At 33.3% G+C, this 9,983-nt stretch overlaps 1 non-coding gene across 1 annotated transcript; it reads right to left on the bottom strand.

Annotated features, from left to right (window-relative positions):
• Nucleotides 1–8,199: 8,199 nt before the first annotated feature.
• TRNAR-CCU (transfer RNA arginine (anticodon CCU)) lies at nt 8,200–8,272 on the bottom strand. The gene has a single exon. It is a non-coding gene; the product is annotated as a tRNA-Arg (tRNA).
• Between the last annotated feature and the right edge of the window lie 1,711 nt (nt 8,273–9,983).

Below are 9,983 nucleotides of genomic sequence, written 5' to 3'. Positions count from 1 at the left end.
AGTAATATTCTAATCATAAGGTAATCAATTATATTGTGCATTTGTGTTATTGCCCAGTTTTATGTATCCATAGGTGTATATTGCAATGAATTCATGCCACTGTTGTACAGTACAATATTATCAAAATTGTAAAATAATTCCTGTTTATTTATCTTAAATAATATTTGGTATAGATATATGTAACTTTAATGTTGCATAGGGAAAATATACACTATAATACCAAAAAATGCAGTATCTTTAAATAAAAATAAGTTAAATCTCACTTGTGCTCTATATTTAAAGGTAAACATTGTTTTTTTGGTCTGAAGCACCTAAATTGTCAGTAAAGTCAGTGTCCAAAGAAATATAAAAGGCAGAAAATTACCCTTTTGATGAGATGGATGAAAGGACTTCAAGAAACCCATCAGCAATTGCAATAGAAATTGTTATTTTGTAGCCACTCTGATATTAAATTGCAATTAAAACTTAATAGGTATGTTTTGGTACATATGGATTTTCTGCAATACCATTAAGACAGTCACCTGAATTGAAAAAAAGCATAACTTCTAGAATGAGAATGAGCAACAAAGGAACATGCATCCTAGATGGGACTTGAAGCCACTGCCCCAGGTGATAGTAAACTTTTCAGAAAACTAATCCACAATGTCATTAGGATAAATGTCTGCTTTTAGATACTGGGCCATAATTTTGCAAGCTGAACAGTTCCGGATTGATAAGCAGATAAAAGTTTCTGGTGGAACCATTTGTGCAGTATGAAGCAAGAATGAAAGGAATATCTCCAAAATTATTTTAATGAAATAAAGCCTATCACCCCAGATGGGACTTGAACCCACAATCCCTGGCTTAGGAGACAAGTGCCTTATCCATTAGGCCACTGGGGCTTAGTAACATCTTTGAGTGAAACTGATTTTTTCATTAGTATAATCATTAATTGTTGCGATATAGGAAAGCCGTTTATTTGTGTTCTTTGCTTTACAAATCCCAGCATGAAACGTGATTGTACTATCCAGACCTAATAGTGTGGACCCTCATGTTACATTGCAGCAAAACAGATTGATGCAACTCTTTTACCAATAAAGAGGTAGTCTTTTGCATTCCATTTTGATGACTAACTAAAGTAATGTTTACAGTGCATATGAACCAAAGCAGCTGTGTGTACTGGTACTTAAAAACAGTCATGTTTGTGTTTTTTTTCTGCCTTCATATCAGGATGTTCAGGAAGCAGATGATAATCATTAACTGATGACATTAGAAAAAAAATTACATTTGCTCCAGGTGAGGCTTGAACTCACAACCTCAGCATTGCTCAACAGATACTGCCTTATAAGTCCTGCGCACAGACCGATTGCGCCACGGGAGCACATGGTCAAAGCGCATTATTTTTAGTTGAGTGATTTTAGCATCGAGTTGACTAAGTAAATTAACTTGGTTTATTAATTTTAAATTAGTTACTTTTTAAATCCACTAAACTACTGCACCCAATACTAAAGTACCTAATAAAAGTAATATTCTAATCATAAGGTAATCAATTATATTGTGCATTTGTGTTATTGCCCAGTTTTATGTATCCATAGGTGTATATTGCAATGAATTCATGCCATTGTTGTACAGTTCAATATTATCAAAATTGTAAAATAATTCCTGTTTATTTATCTTAAATAATATTTGCTATAGATATATGTAACTTTAATGTTGCATAGGGAAAATATACACTATATTACCAAAAATGCAGTATCTTTAAATAAAAATAAGTTAAATCTCACTTGTGCTCTATATTTAAAGGTAAACATTGTTTTTTTGGTCTGTAGCACCTAAATTGTCAGTAAAGTCAGTGTCCAAAGAAATATAAAAAGCAGAAAATTACCCTTTTGATGACAAGGATGAAAGGACTTCAAGAAACCCATCAGCAATTGCAATAGACATTGTTATTTTGTAGCCACTCTGATATTAAATTGCAATTAAAACTTAATAGGTATGTTTTGGTACATATGGATTTTCTGCAATACCATTAAGACAGTCACCTGCATTGAAAAAAAGCATAACTTCTAGAATGAGTATGAGCAACAAAGGAACATGCATCCTAGATGGGACTTGAAGCCACTGTCCCAGGTGATAGTAAACTTTTCAGGAAACTAATCCACAATGTCATTAGGATAAATGTCTGCTTTTAGATACTGGGCCATAATTTTGCAAGCTGAACAGTTCCAGATAGTTAAGCAGATTAAAGTTTCTGGTGGAGCCATTTGTGCAGTATGAAGCAAGAATGAAAGGAACATCTCCAATATTATTTTAATGAAATAAAGCCTATCACCCCAGATGGGACTTGAACCCACAATCCATTAGGCCACTGGGGCTTAGTAACATCTTTGAGTGAAACTGATTTTTTCATTAGTATAATCATTAATTGTTGCGATATAGGAAAGCCGTTTATTTGTGTTCTTTGCTTTACAAATCCCAGCATGAAATGTGATTGTACTTTCCAGCCCTAATAGTGTGGACCCTCATGTTACATTGCAGCAAAACAGATTGATGCAACTCTTTTACCAATAAAGAGGTAGTCTTTTGCATTCCATTTTGTTGACTAACTAAAGTAATTTTTACAGTGCATATGAACCAAAGCAGCTGTGTGTACTGGTACCTTAAAAACAGTCATGTTTGTGTTTTTTTTCTGCCTTCATATCAGGATGTTCAGGAAGCAAATGATAATCATTAACTGAAGACATTAGAAAAAAAATTACATTTGCTCCAGATGAGGCTTGAATTCACAACCTCAGGATTGCTCAACAGATACTGTCTTATAAGTCCTGCGCACAGACCGATTGCGCCACAGGAGCACATGTACAAAGCGCTTTATTTTTAGCTGAGTGATTTTAACATCGAGTTGACTAAGTAAATTAACTTGGTTTATTAATTTTAAATTAGTTACTTTTTAAATCCACTAAACTACTGCACCCAATACTAAAGTACCTAATAAAAGTAATATTCTAATCATAAGGTAATCAATTATATTGTGCATTTGTGTTATTGCCCAGTTTTATGTATCCATAGGTGTATATTGCAATGAATTCATGCCATTGTTGTACAGTTCAATATTATCAAAATTGTAAAATAATTCCTGTTTATTTATCTTAAATAATATTTGCTATAGATATATGTAACTTTAATGTTGCATAGGGAAAATATACACTATATTACCAAAAATGCAGTATCTTTAAATAAAAATAAGTTAAATCTCACTTGTGCTCTATATTTAAAGGTAAACATTGTTTTTTTGGTCTGTAGCACCTAAATTGTCAGTAAAGTCAGTGTCCAAAGAAATATAAAAAGCAGAAAATTACCCTTTTGATGACAAGGATGAAAGGACTTCAAGAAACCCATCAGCAATTGCAATAGACATTGTTATTTTGTAGCCACTCTGATATTAAATTGCAATTAAAACTTAATAGGTATGTTTTGGTACATATGGATTTTCTGCAATACCATTAAGACAGTCACCTGCATTGAAAAAAAGCATAACTTCTAGAATGAGTATGAGCAACAAAGGAACATGCATCCTAGATGGGACTTGAAGCCACTGTCCCAGGTGATAGTAAACTTTTCAGGAAACTAATCCACAATGTCATTAGGATAAATGTCTGCTTTTAGATACTGGGCCATAATTTTGCAAGCTGAACAGTTCCAGATTGTTAAGCAGATTAAAGTTTCTGGTGGAGCCATTTGTGCAGTATGAAGCAAGAATGAAAGGAACATCTCCAATATTATTTTAATGAAATAAAGCCTATCACCCCAGATGGGACTTGAACCCACAATCCATTAGGCCACTGGGACTTAGTAACATCTTTGAGTGAAACTGATTTTTTCATTAGTATAATCATTAATTGTTGCGATATAGGAAAGCCGTTTATTTGTGTTCTTTGCTTTACAAATCCCAGCATGAAATGTGATTGTACTATCCAGACCTAATAGTGTGGACCCTCATGTTACATTGCAGCAAAACAGATTGATGCAACTCTTTTACCAATAAAGAGGTAGTCTTTTGCATTCCATTTTGTTGACTAACTAAAGTAATGTTTACAGTGCATATGAACCAAAGCAGCTGTGTGTACTGGTACTTAAAAACAATCATGTTTGTGTTTTTTTTCTGCCTTCATATCAGGATTTTCAGGAAGCAGATGATAATCATTAACTGATGACATTAGAAAAAAATTACATTTGCTCCAGGTGAGGCTTGAACTCACAACCTCAGCATTGCTCAACAGATACTGTCTTATAAGTCCTGCGCACAGACCGATTGTGCCACAGGAGCACATGGTCAAAGCGCATTATTTTTAGTTGAGTGATTTTAGCATCGAGTTGACTAAGTAAATTAACTTGGTTTATTAATTTTAAATTAGTTACTTTTTAAATCCACTAAACTACTGCACCCAATACTAAAGTACCTAATAAAAGTAATATTCTAATCATAAGGTGATCAATTATATTGTGCATTTGTGTTATTGCCCAGTTTTATGTATCCATAGGTGTATATTGCAATGAATTCATGCCATTGTTGTACAGTTCAATATTATCAAAATTGTAAAATAATTCCTGTTTATTTATCTTAACTAATATTTGGTATAGATATATGTAACTTTAATGTTGCATAGGGAAAATATACACTATATTACCAAAAATGCAGTATCTTTAAATAAAAATAAGTTAAATCTCACTTGTGCTCTATATTTAAAGGTAAACATTGTTTTTTTGGTCTGAAGCACCTAAATTGTCAGTAAAGTCAGTGTCCAAAGAAATATAAAAAGCAGAAAATTACCCTTTTGATGACAAGGATGAAAGGACTTCAAGAATCCCATCAGCAATTCCAATAGACATTGTTATTTTGTAGCCACTCTGATATTAAATTGCAATTAAAACTTAATAGGTATGTTTTGGTACATATGGATTTTCTGCAATACCATTAAGACAGTCACCTGCATTGAAAAAAAGCATAACTTCTAGAATGAGTATGAGCAACAAAGGAACATGCATCCTAGATGGGACTTGAAGCCACTGTCCCAGGTGATAGTAAACTTTTCAGGAAACTAATCCACAATGTCATTAGGATAAATGTCTGCTTTTAGATACTGGGCCATAATTTTGCAAGCTGAACAGTTCCAGATAGTTAAGCAGATTAAAGTTTCTGGTGGAGCCATTTGTGCAGTATGAAGCAAGAATGAAAGGAACATCTCCAATATTATTTTAATGAAATAAAGCCTATCACCCCAGATGGGACTTGAACCCACAATCCATTAGGCCACTGGGGCTTAGTAACATCTTTGAGTGAAACTGATTTTTTCATTAGTATAATCATTAATTGTTGCGATATAGGAAAGCCGTTTATTTGTGTTCTTTGCTTTACAAATCCCAGCATGAAATGTGATTGTACTTTCCAGCCCTAATAGTGTGGACCCTCATGTTACATTGCAGCAAAACAGATTGATGCAACTCTTTTACCAATAAAGAGGTAGTCTTTTGCATTCCATTTTGTTGACTAACTAAAGTAATTTTTACAGTGCATATGAACCAAAGCAGCTGTGTGTACTGGTACCTTAAAAACAGTCATGTTTGTGTTTTTTTTCTGCCTTCATATCAGGATGTTCAGGAAGCAAATGATAATCATTAACTGAAGACATTAGAAAAAAAATTACATTTGCTCCAGATGAGGCTTGAATTCACAACCTCAGGATTGCTCAACAGATACTGTCTTATAAGTCCTGCGCACAGACCGATTGCGCCACAGGAGCACATGTACAAAGCGCTTTATTTTTAGCTGAGTGATTTTAACATCGAGTTGACTAAGTAAATTAACTTGGTTTATTAATTTTAAATTAGTTACTTTTTAAATCCACTAAACTACTGCACCCAATACTAAAGTACCTAATAAAAGTAATATTCTAATCATAAGGTAATCAATTATATTGTGCATTTGTGTTATTGCCCAGTTTTATGTATCCATAGGTGTATATTGCAATGAATTCATGCCATTGTTGTACAGTTCAATATTATCAAAATTGTAAAATAATTCCTGTTTATTTATCTTAAATAATATTTGCTATAGATATATGTAACTTTAATGTTGCATAGGGAAAATATACACTATATTACCAAAAATGCAGTATCTTTAAATAAAAATAAGTTAAATCTCACTTGTGCTCTATATTTAAAGGTAAACATTGTTTTTTTGGTCTGTAGCACCTAAATTGTCAGTAAAGTCAGTGTCCAAAGAAATATAAAAAGCAGAAAATTACCCTTTTGATGACAAGGATGAAAGGACTTCAAGAAACCCATCAGCAATTGCAATAGACATTGTTATTTTGTAGCCACTCTGATATTAAATTGCAATTAAAACTTAATAGGTATGTTTTGGTACATATGGATTTTCTGCAATACCATTAAGACAGTCACCTGCATTGAAAAAAAGCATAACTTCTAGAATGAGTATGAGCAACAAAGGAACATGCATCCTAGATGGGACTTGAAGCCACTGTCCCAGGTGATAGTAAACTTTTCAGGAAACTAATCCACAATGTCATTAGGATAAATGTCTGCTTTTAGATACTGGGCCATAATTTTGCAAGCTGAACAGTTCCAGATTGTTAAGCAGATTAAAGTTTCTGGTGGAGCCATTTGTGCAGTATGAAGCAAGAATGAAAGGAACATCTCCAATATTATTTTAATGAAATAAAGCCTATCACCCCAGATGGGACTTGAACCCACAATCCATTAGGCCACTGGGACTTAGTAACATCTTTGAGTGAAACTGATTTTTTCATTAGTATAATCATTAATTGTTGCGATATAGGAAAGCCGTTTATTTGTGTTCTTTGCTTTACAAATCCCAGCATGAAATGTGATTGTACTATCCAGACCTAATAGTGTGGACCCTCATGTTACATTGCAGCAAAACAGATTGATGCAACTCTTTTACCAATAAAGAGGTAGTCTTTTGCATTCCATTTTGTTGACTAACTAAAGTAATGTTTACAGTGCATATGAACCAAAGCAGCTGTGTGTACTGGTACTTAAAAACAATCATGTTTGTGTTTTTTTTCTGCCTTCATATCAGGATTTTCAGGAAGCAGATGATAATCATTAACTGATGACATTAGAAAAAAATTACATTTGCTCCAGGTGAGGCTTGAACTCACAACCTCAGCATTGCTCAACAGATACTGTCTTATAAGTCCTGCGCACAGACCGATTGTGCCACAGGAGCACATGGTCAAAGCGCATTATTTTTAGTTGAGTGATTTTAGCATCGAGTTGACTAAGTAAATTAACTTGGTTTATTAATTTTAAATTAGTTACTTTTTAAATCCACTAAACTACTGCACCCAATACTAAAGTACCTAATAAAAGTAATATTCTAATCATAAGGTGATCAATTATATTGTGCATTTGTGTTATTGCCCAGTTTTATGTATCCATAGGTGTATATTGCAATGAATTCATGCCATTGTTGTACAGTTCAATATTATCAAAATTGTAAAATAATTCCTGTTTATTTATCTTAACTAATATTTGGTATAGATATATGTAACTTTAATGTTGCATAGGGAAAATATACACTATATTACCAAAAATGCAGTATCTTTAAATAAAAATAAGTTAAATCTCACTTGTGCTCTATATTTAAAGGTAAACATTGTTTTTTTGGTCTGAAGCACCTAAATTGTCAGTAAAGTCAGTGTCCAAAGAAATATAAAAAGCAGAAAATTACCCTTTTGATGACAAGGATGAAAGGACTTCAAGAATCCCATCAGCAATTCCAATAGACATTGTTATTTTGTAGCCACTCTGATATTAAATTGCAATTAAAACTTAATAGGTATGTTTTGGTACATATGGATTTCTGCAATACCATAAAGACAGACACCTGAATTGAAAAAAAGCATAACTTCTAGAATGAGAATGAGCAACAAAGGAACATGCATCCTAGATGGGACTTGAAGCCACTGTCCCAGGTGATAGTAAACTTTTCAGAAAACTAATCGACAATGTCATTAGGATAAATGTCTGCTTTTAGATACTGGGCCATAATTTTGCAAGCTGAACAGTTCCGGATTGATAAGCAGATAAAAGTTTCTGGTGGAACCATTTGTGCAGTATGAAGCAAGAATGAAAGGAACATCTCCAAAATTATTTTAATGAAATAAAGCCTATCACCCCAGATGGGACTTGAACCCACAATCCCTGGCTTAGGAGGCCAGTGCCTTATCCATTAGGCCACTGGGGCTTAGTAACATCTTTGAGTGAAACTGATTTTTTCATTAGTATAATCATTAATTGTTGCGATATAGGAAAGCCGTTTATTTGTGTTCTTTGCTTTACAAATCCCAGCATGAAATGTGATTGTACTATCCAGACCTAATAGTGTGGACCCTCATGTTACATTGCAGCAAAACAGATTGATGCAACTCTTTTACCAATAAAGAGGTAGTCTTTTGCATTCCATTTTGATGGCTAACTAAAGTAATGTTTACAGTGCATATGAACCAAAGCAGCTGTGTGTACTGGTACTTAAAAACAGTCATGTTTGTGTTTTTTTTCTGCCTTCATATCAGGATGTTCAGGAAGCAGATGATAATCATTTACTGATGACATTAGAAAAAAAATTACATTTGCTCCAGGTGAGGCTTGAATTCACAACCTCAGGATTGCTCAACAGATACTGTCTTATAAGTACCGCGCACAGACCGATTGCGCCACAGGAGCACATTGTCAAACCACATTATTTTTAGTTGAGTGATTTTAGCATCGAGTTGACTAAGTAAATTAACTTGGTTTATTAATTTTAAACTAGTTACTTTTTAAATCCACTAAACTACTGCACCCAATACTAAAGTACCTAATAAAAGTAATATTCTAATCATAAGGTAATCAATTATATTGTGCATTTGTGTTATTGCCCAGTTTTTATGTATCCATAGGTGTATATTGCAATGAATTCATGCCATTTTTGTACAGTACAATATTATCAAAATTGTAAAATAATTCCTGTTTATTTATCTTAAATAATATTTGCTATAGATATATGTAACTTTAATGTTGCATAGGGAAAATATACACTATATTACCAAAAATGCAGTATCTTTAAATAAAAATAAGTTAAATCTCACTTGTGCTCTATATTTAAAGGTAAACATTGTTTTTTTGGTCTGTAGCACCTAAATTGTCAGTAAAGTCAGTGTCCAAAGAAATATAAAAAGCAGAAAATTACCCTTTTGATGACAAGGATGAAAGGACTTCAAGAAACCCATCAGCAATTGCAATAGACATTGTTATTTTGTAGCCACTCTGATATTAAATTGCAATTAAAACTTAATAGGTATGTTTTGGTACATATGGATTTTCTGCAATACCATTAAGACAGTCACCTGCATTGAAAAAAAGCATAACTTCTAGAATGAGTATGAGCAACAAAGGAACATGCATCCTAGATGGGACTTGAAGCCACTGTCCCAGGTGATAGTAAACTTTTCAGGAAACTAATCCACAATGTCATTAGGATAAATGTCTGCTTTTAGATACTGGGCCATAATTTTGCAAGCTGAACAGTTCCAGATAGTTAAGCAGATTAAAGTTTCTGGTGGAGCCATTTGTGCAGTATGAAGCAAGAATGAAAGGAACATCTCCAATATTATTTTAATGAAATAAAGCCTATCACCGCAGATGGGACTTGAACCCACAATCCATTAGGCCACTGGGGCTTAGTAACATCTTTGAGTGAAACTGATTTTTTCATTAGTATAATCATTAATTGTTGCGATATAGGAAAGCCGTTTATTTGTGTTCTTTGCTTTACAAATCCCAGCATGAAATGTGATTGTACTATCCAGACCTAATAGTGTGGACCCTCATGTTACATTGCAGCAAAACAGATTGATGCAACTCTTTTACCAAGAAAGATGTAGTCTTTTGCATTCAATTTTGTTGACTAACTAAAG

Source organism: Taudactylus pleione, unplaced genomic scaffold (genome assembly GCF_031769625.1).
Source record: "Taudactylus pleione unplaced genomic scaffold, aTauple2 ptg000473l, whole genome shotgun sequence".
In the NCBI taxonomy this organism is placed as follows: domain Eukaryota; kingdom Metazoa; phylum Chordata; class Amphibia; order Anura; family Myobatrachidae; genus Taudactylus; species Taudactylus pleione.
This window is presented reverse-complemented; position numbering and strand designations above follow the sequence as displayed.